We start from the raw sequence: 12,081 nt of genomic DNA, 5'->3' as shown, positions 1-12,081 counted from the left end.
CCCTCACCACATGGTAAGACCCATTGCTGAACACATCACATACCTCGGTTACCCACCCTCACCACATGGTAAGACCCATTGCTGAACATGTCACATACCTTGGTTACCCACCCTCACTATACCTCCATATAAGCTATTGGTCTGGGAGGCCCCAGAGGTCTCAGAACAACACAGACTATTGATGTTGGCCTCGGTTACTCACCCTCACTACATGGTAAGACCCATTGCTGAACACATCACATACCTTGGTTGCCCACCCTCACCACATGGTAAGACCCATTGCTGAACACATCACATACCTCGGTTACCAACCCTCACTACATGGTAAGACCCATTGCTGAACATGTCACATACCTCAGTTACCAACCCTCACCACATGGTAAGACCCATTGCTGAACACGTCACATACCTCGGTTACCCACCCTCACTACATGGTAAGACTCATTGCTGAACACATCACATACCTCGGTTACCCACCCTCACCACATGGTAAGACCCATTGCTGAACACATCACATACCTCAGTTACCAACCCTCACTACGTGGTAAGACCCATTGCTGAACATGTCACATACCTCAGTTACCCACCCTCAATACATGGTAAGGCCCATTGCTGAACATCACATACCTTGGTTTCAAGACATAGAGAAATTAATTTCAAACTGACTGGGAAATCTCAGCCCTGCTGGCTAGTTTTCATAGTACTGGGTGCTACGCAGGCTGCTGGGGGAGAAGAAACACCAATGGTCTTACCCAGCACTGGACCCCGCATGCTGCAATACCAACCTACCAGATGTGCCTCCTGGTGCAATAGTGTCACAGCTGTTCTAGGATAACCAATCACTTCTGATTGAATTCAGGGCTGCTCCACAGGAGGGAATTTCATGCCTGGTACTATAATCCTGGTCAAAGGCCCATGGCTGGGAGGTCATAGCCCTAGTGAACCTGCTACTGTTATTTTGCTGAATGGCTGTGCTGTTGAATTCCTGTCTACATATTATGCTTATACTCAAACACCTGAGCTGCTCTCAACCTTGGCCAGAGAAGCTTCTTTTGGCTGTGGACAGCGGTCAGTGGAGAGATGCAGAACTGGTCAAAGTGCTGAGACTAAGAGACGTGCTCAGCCTTACACAGGACATCTGTGCTAACCCCACCGCCACCAAGTTTCAAGGGCCACCATGGAAGAAGGGGCAGAAAGAGCAGAGGGCTATGCAATGCCGTCTTCTGGACGTGGCGTGGCTGTTGTGATCATGAACTCACAGTGGCTGTGGTTCACCGCACAAGACTTCTGAAAGATTAAGCTAACCAAAATCCCAGCGTGGAAGAGGCAGAGGGTTTCCAAGCCCTGCCCCATACTGAGGAGCTGTTCACAGTAGGTAGTTGCTATGGAAGGAAGAATCATTCTTTAATGGTGATGTGACCACCGTGATTCCCACGTTCCAGTGGAGGGCCTCACACCCATGCACATATGGGCAGCACTTAACTAGACATAGTGGGTTTCAAAAAAGACATGAAGTTGGAAAGGGAGGCTAATATGAGGGGAGTTGGAAGGGGAAATGGGGTTGGTATATGATCATATTTCATTGTATAAATGGGTGAAATTCTCAAAAATAAAGAATATTTTAATTTTTCATGCAGATCTTCTGGGAGATCCCGTTCAATGGTCGTAAATACTTCATTGGTATAGGAAACACAAGTCTTTAGCATTTTGTGTATGTGTATGCATGTTTGTGCAAGGGTGCACATGTGTGCAGGTGCATGTTCACCTGTGTGCATGCAGAGGTCAGAAGTCGGCATCATGTGTTTTACTCAATTGCTCTCCACCTTATTTTTTGAAACAGAGTCTCTGACTGAACCTAGAGCTTCACCAATGTGGCTAGACTGACCGGCCAGCAAACCCTAGGGACCTTCCTGCCTCTGCCTCCCCAGTGCTGTGAATACAGCCACACCCAACCTTTGTGTGTTTTGTCTACAGGCATGTAAGTGCACTGGTGTTGTACAGTGCCTACGGAGGTCAGAAGAGGACATCAGATTCCCCTGGAACTGGAGTTATGAAAGGTGGTTAGCCACCATGTGGGTTCTGGGAACCAAACCGGGTCCTCTCCAAGAGCAAACAGCGCTCATAACCACTGAGCCATCTCTCCAGCCTTTAAGTGGCATTTTGTAGGATAATTCGGATATGATTAGTATAACAGCCCCTCATTGTGAAGCAGTAGACTGTGATCTGTGTGGGGAAAGGTGGGGTCTGAGGTGAGGCATGTCTGACCACTGAGGACAGGAAGTGTCAGGACATCTCTGTGAGCAACATGGAGCTCAGTGTGGGTCATGCTGAGTAGTTTCTGCTAATGGTTTATTAATCATCCCTGCCCCGTCTGCACTAATTCTGTCGTGTGTTGGGCACTGTGGTCACTATGTAGCACTTCCACAGTCCCCACTTCAGTGTTCCATAGGATCTGAACAGTGACACCATAACCTCTGCAAAGCTTCTCTAAGCTGTCAGCTATTTCAGCTTCTCCAAGGAAACAACCTTCACAGTGCTGAAAGGCAGAGTGAGAATGTCCGTCTCCCCAGTGTTAGTCTTCAGAAGACTGGCTCCCTAGGTGAAGGGTACGCCAACAGGCTATAGAGTGATGAGATAAATGTGCCATGAACAGGAGTTATTTTTTCCAGATTCCACTAAAACCAGATGTAGAAAAGTGGTTTATGAAGGCCACATAAAACAAGATAGAGCTAGCATCCGAACCCAAGTCCACAGCTCCAAAGCCCAAGGGACGAATCCCAGGATATGGTACAAGCTAGGCAGGACTTGGCCAGGGTGGCCAGGAAACTCCCTCCTGTCTTGGGGCCGGGGGTAGATTCCCTTGCTGGTGCTGGTGAATGTCTGGCCTGTTCTACCCAATGTGAAAAAAAAAGCCTGACTGGGAGCTGCGGGCTGGGTGGGGTGGTCTGCCCTTTGTCAGAGATTCTGTGCCCTCAAGGCAGCAGAATCAAATAGCAGCTCCTCAAATGTGCCGTCTGGTCTCTGTTTAACACTTCTAATTATTTCACGTTACCGTCTCATTTTGAACGAGTTTGAGGTTTCTTTTTCACTTGGTTGCTGTCCATCTGAAATTTTAAAAGACAGCTCTTATTTTCAAGGCTGCCCAACACAGCCTTCAACTGGGAATCACGGTCTTATTTCCCAGACATTCCCAGGCTCTTCGGCAATTCTGAGAAATTAGTTTTCATTAAGCCTCCTCAAAAGCATTGCATTTTCCATGTCTGGAAATCTTTTTTAAGAAAGAGACACACACAAGGAAATAATCTTAAAACAAAGACTTAAATACATACAGGCTCCCATTTTGAAGTCTTTTATTTTATTTTCTCCAAGCACTGCTTTGTAAAACCAGGCAGCAATCCCAGGACGTTCTCAGACATCTGTTAACTCCTCTACTATCCTGCTTAGACCGGAGCTGCAGAAATCACCAAAGACCACAGTGAGAGCCCAGCTGTGCATCCAACCCTACTGTGGAATGAAATCCCTGCTTTCGTATAGCTGGGGTACTCACTCTTACGGTTACCCTCGATTCTTGACTCTGAAGGATCAAAATGGGGGCCTGGAAAGATGGCTCAGTGGTTAAGCACACATATTGCTGTTGTAGAGGACCTCAGTTTGGTTTCTTGGTGAAGCATAGCCGGCCCTTCCTGACACACCTAAATTCCTCGGAGGTTAGTTCCATCCTTCTCCGGAAGCAGGCTTAAGAAACTCCAGGTTAGAGCCAGGCACGGTGGTGCAAGCCTGTAATTCTAGCACTTGGAGGATGGAGGCAAGAATTTCAGGAGTTCAAGGCCAGTCTTAGCTACATAGTGAGTTTGAGGCCATCCTCGGCTACACAAGACCCTGTCTCAAAAAACGGGAGCGGGGGGAGCTGGAGAGATGGCTCAGCAGTTAAAGAGCACTGGTTGCTCTTGCTAAGGACCCAGGTTATATTCCAGCACCCACATGGTAGCTAACAGCCATTCATAACTCCAGTTCCAGGGGAATCTGATGCTCTTTTCTGACTTCCGTGGGCACTGCAGGACACAGGTGCACTTACACACATGTAGGCAATGCACTCATACACATACGTAAAAATAAATAAGCTGGGTGTGGTGGCGCACACCTTTAATCCCAGCACTCTGGAGGCAGAGGCAGGCAGATCTCCGTGAGTTCAAGGCTAGCCTGGTCTACATAGTGAGTTCCAGGACAGCTGAGGCCACAGGGAGACCCTGTCTCAAAAAGACAAAAAAACAAAAAAACAAAAAACAAACAAACAAAAAAAACAAATGAAATATTTTTTTAAAAAACCCACAAAGAAAGAAAGGAAAAATTCTAGATTAGTTGCCCAGATGTTTGGAAACTTGCTAAAAACTAAAGTCCTAGCAGCCAAGATAATAGAATATGTGCAAAAGAGCCACAAGGCTCATTAGGGAAAGTCCTAAATCCCTTAAAGTGTCCAACTGGCCCTAAATTGGCAGCCTGGCCTTGCTCAGGCCTTATCAACTGGTCGCTCCCTAGACTGAGAGTGTTTGTGGAGCCCACCTGAGTCCTTTAGTGCTAGAGATAACTCACCTGCCTGTCTGAGCAAATAATCTTGAAAGAGAGATCCTCAAGGACACCCGACCCTGGCACGGAGTTAACTCTTGCAGCTGTGTACAGCAGAGTTCCTGTATGAGAGCAGACTGCTCCCCCTTTCAATGCAGATAACTCATTCCTCGAGAAGGCACCCATCAGCCCTTTGCTGGGTTCCCGGAATAAAGGAGCACGTTCCTTGCCTGTTGCAGGTCTGGCTCTGACTCACATTTCTAACCTCTAAATGCCTTCCTTTTTCTGCCCTCCTGAATCTAACACAAGGTGGCTAGAGGCCACCTTGAATTGTAAAATGCATTCTAAGCTCTGAACTATGTGGAAGCCAGATGAGGCTCCACACCCAATTATCTTGCTAATTGTAACCACTGGGCAGAGACTGGCTGGGTTTAAGCTGTAAGAGAGAGCGTCCAAGAAAATGCTTCACAGGCATTTATTTGCACAGGCAGCCACCCTGTTCCAGCCCACAGCACAGGATACAGTTGGATCCAGCATGCATCTTGTCCCACATTTACCCTGTCTCTGCCTGGCCAGAGACTTGGGTGCCACCAGCCTCTCCTAAATCATGGCGTGCCACTGCAGAATTGTGAAACCAAAGTGGTTACAGTGTTCTCACGTCCCAAGGAAAAGTTAAGCTTCTGCTTGCTTTCTGATTCATAAGCAAATGTAGATGAGGAAAATGTGGTCTTTTAACAGACCTTGTAAAACCCAACCTCCTCACTGTCTGTCAGTGACCTCTCTCAGACTTGCTTTTTAGGAGTAAAATCAGGTGAATTTCATGAACTGGCAGGGGTTTCTGGACTACTATGTTCCATCTGCATCCGCAGAGTCTGACCCAGTGAGTGTCAGGCATCCTGCACCTCCCTGGGATGCCTTGTATGGGTTTAAGCTCAACTGGTTCTAGACACGAGCGCTGGCTGCTGACTCAACTAGTGAAGATTCCAGAAGTGAAAAACCCATTTCCTGGAACAGTTTCCCCTGAGACCTGAGTCATCTCCAGCTGCTGGTCAACTTTTAATTTTGAAATTAAATGGACCCATCAGCTCTTCCTTCCAGTGGCCAATTCCCAGAGCACTGGGTTTGTGGAAATCAGACACACAGCACACACGATTCCACAGACACAGGTCCCAGCGAGACTTTCCCTGGTCACTCCTAACATTTCTCCGTATTTCATGAGTTTTAAACCTGAGGAGGGTACAGGATGGTGCTGAGCTGAACACAGCCAGAGCCTGCAGGCTGAGCACCGGCCTCTGGGAGGTGGCTTGGCAGATGCTTCAGTTCTGTTCCATCTCTCTCCTTTTTCAAACGTCCAGATTTGTTGTTTGTGTGTTTGAGGCAGGGTCTCATAAACCAGGCTGGTCCAGAACTCATTATGTAGCTAAGGCTGACCTTGAACTTCTCATCCTGACTCAGTCTTCCACATGCTGGGATTACAGGTGTGTGCTGCTATGCCTAGTTTACGCCTAGTTTATGTGGTGCTGGAGTTCAAACTCGGGGCCTAACTGAAGGCCTAACTAACAGAAGGTGGCCATGCTCCAAAGCACCTCGGGACCTCGGGCTCTGAACAGTGCTCATCTCAGGTGAATAATCTCAAATCAGAGCGTCGGTAATGTCTTTCCGTTAACAACTATTTAAAACAAGATACTTGTGTGAATTTCTTTAGAAGGTTTCTCCACTGGGGGAAATGACGAAAGCTGGGAAATGCAGACTTCAGGAGCTACAGGATCTATGAATTTTAATGCCTTTTCCAATGTTAAAATAAGAAATTACATGGGGCTGCAGAGACGGCTCAGTGGTTAAGAGCACTGAGGGGGCTGCTCTCACAGAGGACCTGGGTTCCATTCCCAGCACCCTCTTCTGACCTTTGAGGGCATTGCACAACACTGATGCACTTACACACATACACACAATACACCCACACACATACAATAAAAATAAGTTATTATTTTTTAAAGAAATTGCACAGAACAGTTCCTGGAATGAATATGCAAATGTACTTAGTCCCCATACACCTGGCTCTTCCTGGAAGCTTTTGTAATTTAAGTAATTACAAATTATTTTTAATTATTTACCCTATTTGTTAATAATTAAATATTAACTAATTATAATTAAAGTACCCTTACTTAACTTAAGCACAGGTGGCATTCCCTTTAAAATTTCCCATTTGACCAACATCTTATAATGATGAATTATGAGCAGAAAATGTGTTAGTTGAAAGTGTAATTTCATTTCAATTGACTCACACACAAGCATGGAAGAAAAATAGAATTTTAAATTTACATCTATCATAACGAATGTGTGCTGACGCACGCTCTAGGTCAATGCTAAGGGCTTCCCTCAAGCTGGAATGCAAATCTGCTGATTCCCTAGGAGCCCTGAAACCCTGGGACACTCCAGGAACCACCTTGAGAGTTTCCCCAGCTCAGAGGGACACACTACCCTCTAGAGGAACAAAGCCAGAATGCATCTCCAGAATGGGCTCTCCGGGGAATGCATTCATTTCCAACTTTCATTCCTTTCCAAAACAGACCTGTGAGATCAGAATGCATTTAAAATTACAAAGTTGAAAGCTAACATAATTAATTCCTGAAGCTTCTCTCTCTTTACAATCAAGACCCGGTGGGCGCTCCCTGAGAACAAGCTGCTCCTAGCAGTGGTTACAGCAGGCAATGACTTTGATTTAAAGAGCAGGCGATTTTGGCTATGAACACAAACTTTATTTAGAAGTGGGAGAATGCAGTGAACCACCCTCATCAAGTTTAGCAGCAGACTTCAAAACCTGAGGTGGGGGCCAGAGACGCCTCAACTACTACATAGGCCTGAGTTCAGTTCCCAGCACCCACATCCAGTAGCTCCAGGGGGATCTGATACCTCTGGCTTCTGTGGGCACCTACGAGGGAGAGAGAGAGAGAGAGAGAGAGAGAGAGAGAGAGAGAGAGAATAAATAATAAAACAGCATTTTGAGGTTTGATTTCCTAAGCTAGAGCTCCTAATGGGATTTTTAAATGTTAGGTCACTCCTCCAACCATCGACTATCTATGCAGCGGTGGTGTTTTTACTGCCTGCCTGCCATGGTTGGGACACGCTGTGAAGTTGGCTCCCATGGGTCGGTGTGGAAAAGCTTCCTTGGTATGTTCAGTGGCCTATTCGGACCTGGACACCACCTGCCACCTGACCCAAGCAATAGCGAGTGCTTAGCGTCATCCACAGAGCAGTGACAGTAACTTTCAGAGGAAAAATATTTTTTTTGCTAGTTGTTAACATGCCTACAAGAAATCTCATGCAACAGAATTTGTGACTTCCTGATGAATTTTAAATCCTAAATGTGGAATTTCACATAAAAGTGGGTGGAGACACAGACTGAAACTCTCTCTCCTCTCTTTCTCTCTCTCTCCTCTCTCTCTCTCCCCCCCCCTCTCTCTCTCTGTCTCTCTCTCCACCGAACCACCAGGAGGAAGCAAGGAAGCAAGTAGAGCTGGGGAGGTAAATGTCCTCTACAAATGGGCTCCAGAGGAAACTATGGCCTTAGGCATTGGAGTCTGCAGGCTCCACACCCAAAATTAAGATCAGCATACACAGCCCCAGTTGATAACTGGTTGAATCGAGGAATTTCTCCTATTTCCCCGTCAGTGATATATTACATTCTAGTGTAAGAAATCATAAAACTCACTAAAGATAAATCAGTGAGCTATGATAAAATAAAGTGAAAACTATCAGTAGGATGATTCTTGTTCTGAGCCCTGCCTATCTCCCCTCAGACACAACACCAAGACCCCAGGCTTGAATATCCGAGAGTCTCTACCACACTGGGGTAGGGCACACATCTCCCAAGTAAGTTACTTTGGGTCAAGGGATGTCATTCTGGGGGCTCCCCCAACCACCTCCCAGAAAGGTGCTGTGACCACACCCTCTAGCTCCCAGACTGGAAAAATCCAGGAGAGCTATGTCACCCAACCGACAGCATCCTGCCCATGTCCACCTAATATCTGCTTGATGGCTTCTTAATGCCATGAGTGGCATGCCTTTGCCTAAACAAAGATGTCCAGGCATGGGACCATCATTACTCCTGTATCTAAAAGGAAATCTCCATCCCCATGCCCTCACCCTCAGCAACAAGCTCACATCAGAATGTAGCAAATACGGCCCCTATCACTGTGGGTCCTCCACACCCTTGAGGTGGTCTGGATGTAGGACAACCACAGCCTGGAATTCCAGCCACAGAGCCATGCCCTCCTCCCTGCTATGGGCCCCGCTTCTTTCTCTGAGAGCTGTGCAGCCTTGTGAAGTCTAAGCCTCTGCCCTCCTGCTTTGAGTAGATTGTAGCAGGAGGAAAGTCTCTTCTGTGGAGACAGATCTGACAGAGAATCCCACACTAAGGTGCAAATTCATCCAGGATCCCTCACTTCTGGTTCATCAGCCCCATGGGAAAAGGGTACTGCAGGAGGCTGGCCTCTCATTCTGAGTTCAACACCTCGGAACCTCCCACTCCTCACCTTTAAAAGCCAAGGAATGCCTGCACTAGGGGCTCCAGGCAAGAATATATATGGTCTTTAGCCCAACAGAGAAATCAAATCTCCCAACGATGTCAGCCACACCAACCAGTTAGTTTCTACATTGTTTTGTTAAGAACAATATAATTTTGATTTCAAAGTCATTTCTACATTTTAACTTTTTGTAGTATTCAGAATATGTCCTCCTGAGAAGTTGGGAGCCATCCATAGGTCCTGGGAGTGCCCTGTTGACTCTGGGGCGCTCATCTGGAATCAGCTATGGGTAGGGAGAAATGGTCCTTGGGGGCAACATCTCTGCCTTCCTGTGGGGCGTGGGAACCCTGCCCCCAAATGCTGAAAGCAGCTTGTTCTTGGGGTCCTAAGTTTGCCTGGTCTTGCTGTAAAACTTATTTTTCTTTAACTCCAATACTCCAAAGAACCTTTCCCCACAACCCCACCCATGCCTTGATCCCATAGTAGCTTGAAATAGGTCCCTAAATAGGCTGGTGGCTATTGGTGGACAATTTCCACCCTCAGGAAGAAAGGATCCGAACCCCACCCAGCATCCTCATGGCCAAGGAGTAGCCCTCGGGCCTCCCAGCTTGGCATGGGCCTCCCATCTGGACAGCCCAGGACAGCCAAGCCCTGAGCCCTGCCCTTATCCACTAGGCAAGCTGCCCCAGCATCACGTTGTTCCTCCTCTAGGCTGAAGCTCCCTTAAGCACCCCAAAGGACAGAGCCTCCAGCAGTAACTTCAGATTCCTGAAAAGATAGAGCTCTGATGGTTTCGGCTGGGTACTGGGCACCAGCGTCTCCCCATCCTCAGGAGGCAGCACCCTCCATCCAGGGGTTGCCCACGGCGGAACTTCTGCAGAGTGTAGCCCACCCAGTATCCCTTGGAGAACTGAGAGAGACCACAGGGAGAGCCCAGGGTGACTAGGCAGGTAGCCCTGAGCTTCATCGGGACATTCTGCAAACAAAGCAGATTCCAGCTGGGCTGGGGAGGAGGGTCACTTCCAATAAACCACCAGGCAAAAAACATCACAGTCCCACAGTCCAGTCAGGGATGTGCAGGGCATAGTCAGAGACCCACGGGGCACTCCCAGCAGATGCGGCAGACCCAAACACATGAAGTCTATTCTACGATTAGGCAACCTATGACCATCACCAGGTTAACGAAACCCAGTTGCCACAAAGGAAAGACACATCAACAGAATCTTCCAGGCACCTAAAATATGCACAGAAAACTGACAGAATGATCCTAAGAGCCACTAACCCTCACCTCCATTTAAAGCGTTTCCTTCATGCCCACAGTCTGAGGAAACAGGAAATCACACTTACCCTGAGCAAACGTGGCGACTTGTGTCCGTGGGCTTCTAGATTCAATTACACTTCACCAGGACGCATATTTTTCTTACTGTGTCTCCTCTTCCTGCAACCTTTCTCCACCAAAGAAAGGAGACTCTGGGAACAGAGGAAGCAAGCTCCTCTTGCAGGAGGCTGGAGCCCGAAGAACTGAGCAGCCTTTGGTGGAAGACTGAGCTCCAAACTGGACAGGGTCCAGGGTTACAGTCAGGGCTTCCTCCTCCCCCTCTCCTTCTCCGTCTTCCTCCGCCCTCTCCTCCTCCTTCTCCTCCTCCCTTCCTCCGGACCCCCTTTTTCCCCTCCCCACTGTAGGATGGACCCAAACTGTAAATGAAAACCAGACCCCAGGCTCTGTTGCTTCTGGCCTGCTCTGCAAGCTGATGTCACCTCTGAATGCTGCCTTTACCCTACAAGCACTTAGCTGGACTCCTGCAAACTCCAGCTCAAAAGAAAGAACTGGCCGTGAGCTAGAAGGAATTATAATTTTCAGTTACTGGTTACTGAGTGCAATAGAGGATGGCACCTGGAGGGCTGGGGGATTCTCAGCACGAAAGTGCTTCCCACCCAAGCACTCAGACCAACCCCAGAACACGTGCAAAAAGGCCAAGTGCAAGAGCCAGAAGAGGGCTCAGTGGGTGAGAGCCCTGGCTGTTCTTGCAGAGAACCTGGGTTCCGTTCCCAGCACCCACATGGCAACTAACAACCATCCATAACTCCAGCTCCAGAGGATCCAATGTCCTCTTCTGGCCTTGTATATTAGGTGCACTAATATACAAGCAGACAAAACACCCACACACATAACAATAAATAAATCTTTAAAAACTTTTAAAAGCTGAGTGTAGTGGCACTTGCTTGTAGTTCCAGCACTGAAGAGGCAGGGACAGGCAGATCTCTGGGTCTCGCTGGCCAGACAGTCCAGCTAGATGAGCAACCCAGGTAAAATGAGAGACTAACTCTGTCTCAAGAAACAAGATGGAGGGACTGGAGAGAGGGCTCAGCGATTAAGAGCAATGGCTGCTCTTGCAGAGGACCTGGGTTCCATTCCCAGCACCCACATGGTGACTCACAATCATCTACAACTCCAGTCCCAGGGAATTCAACGCCCTCTTCTGGCCTCTGCAGGCACCAGGCACACATAGTGCATATACATACATGCAGGGCCAAACACTCATACACAAAAAAATAGAATAAATAAATATGTTTAAAAACACCAGATGGATAGCTCCTGATGCACAACACCCAGGTGCACACATGTGCACAAGCATTATTGTGCCTGTGCACACAGAGAAGTAGGTACATGCACACACAAGATCGGGATCTGGATGATCTAGAACAGCTTGGGGGATGATGACAATGGCCTCAAATGACTTGGTCAAGCACTGAGCTATGTGATACTCCTCACAGGGGATTTGCATATATCAATACATTTGCAAATTAGATAACTAAGGTTTAAGAGTTTAAATGATGGGTCAAAGATTAGCAATTGCCAGTGCTGGGGTTTGAACTTGTGACTTCAAAGCCCAGATCTAGCCACCATGCCTACCATGCCAAAAGCAATGGGATAAGGAAAATGTCCTAGGGGTAGGGAGTCCCCCACTTCACACTCCGCCTTCTCAGGCAA

At 47.7% G+C, this 12,081-nt stretch overlaps 1 protein-coding gene across 1 annotated transcript in view; it reads right to left on the bottom strand.

The window, feature by feature from the left end:
* The window catches only part of Col6a3 (collagen type VI alpha 3 chain), an 86,205-nt gene extending 75,532 nt beyond the window's left edge, over positions 1–10,673 (bottom strand). Inside the window, 1 exon segment of the mRNA XM_029558924.1 lies at positions 10,437–10,673. The gene's annotated coding sequence lies outside the window, so the exon portion shown is untranslated.
* Positions 10,674–12,081: the final 1,408 nt, after the last annotated feature.

Source organism: Nannospalax galili, unplaced genomic scaffold, assembly GCF_000622305.1.
Source record: "Nannospalax galili isolate Female #2095 unplaced genomic scaffold, S.galili_v1.0 scaffold149, whole genome shotgun sequence".
In the NCBI taxonomy this organism is placed as follows: Eukaryota; Metazoa; Chordata; class Mammalia; order Rodentia; family Spalacidae; genus Nannospalax; species Nannospalax galili.
This window is presented reverse-complemented; position numbering and strand designations above follow the sequence as displayed.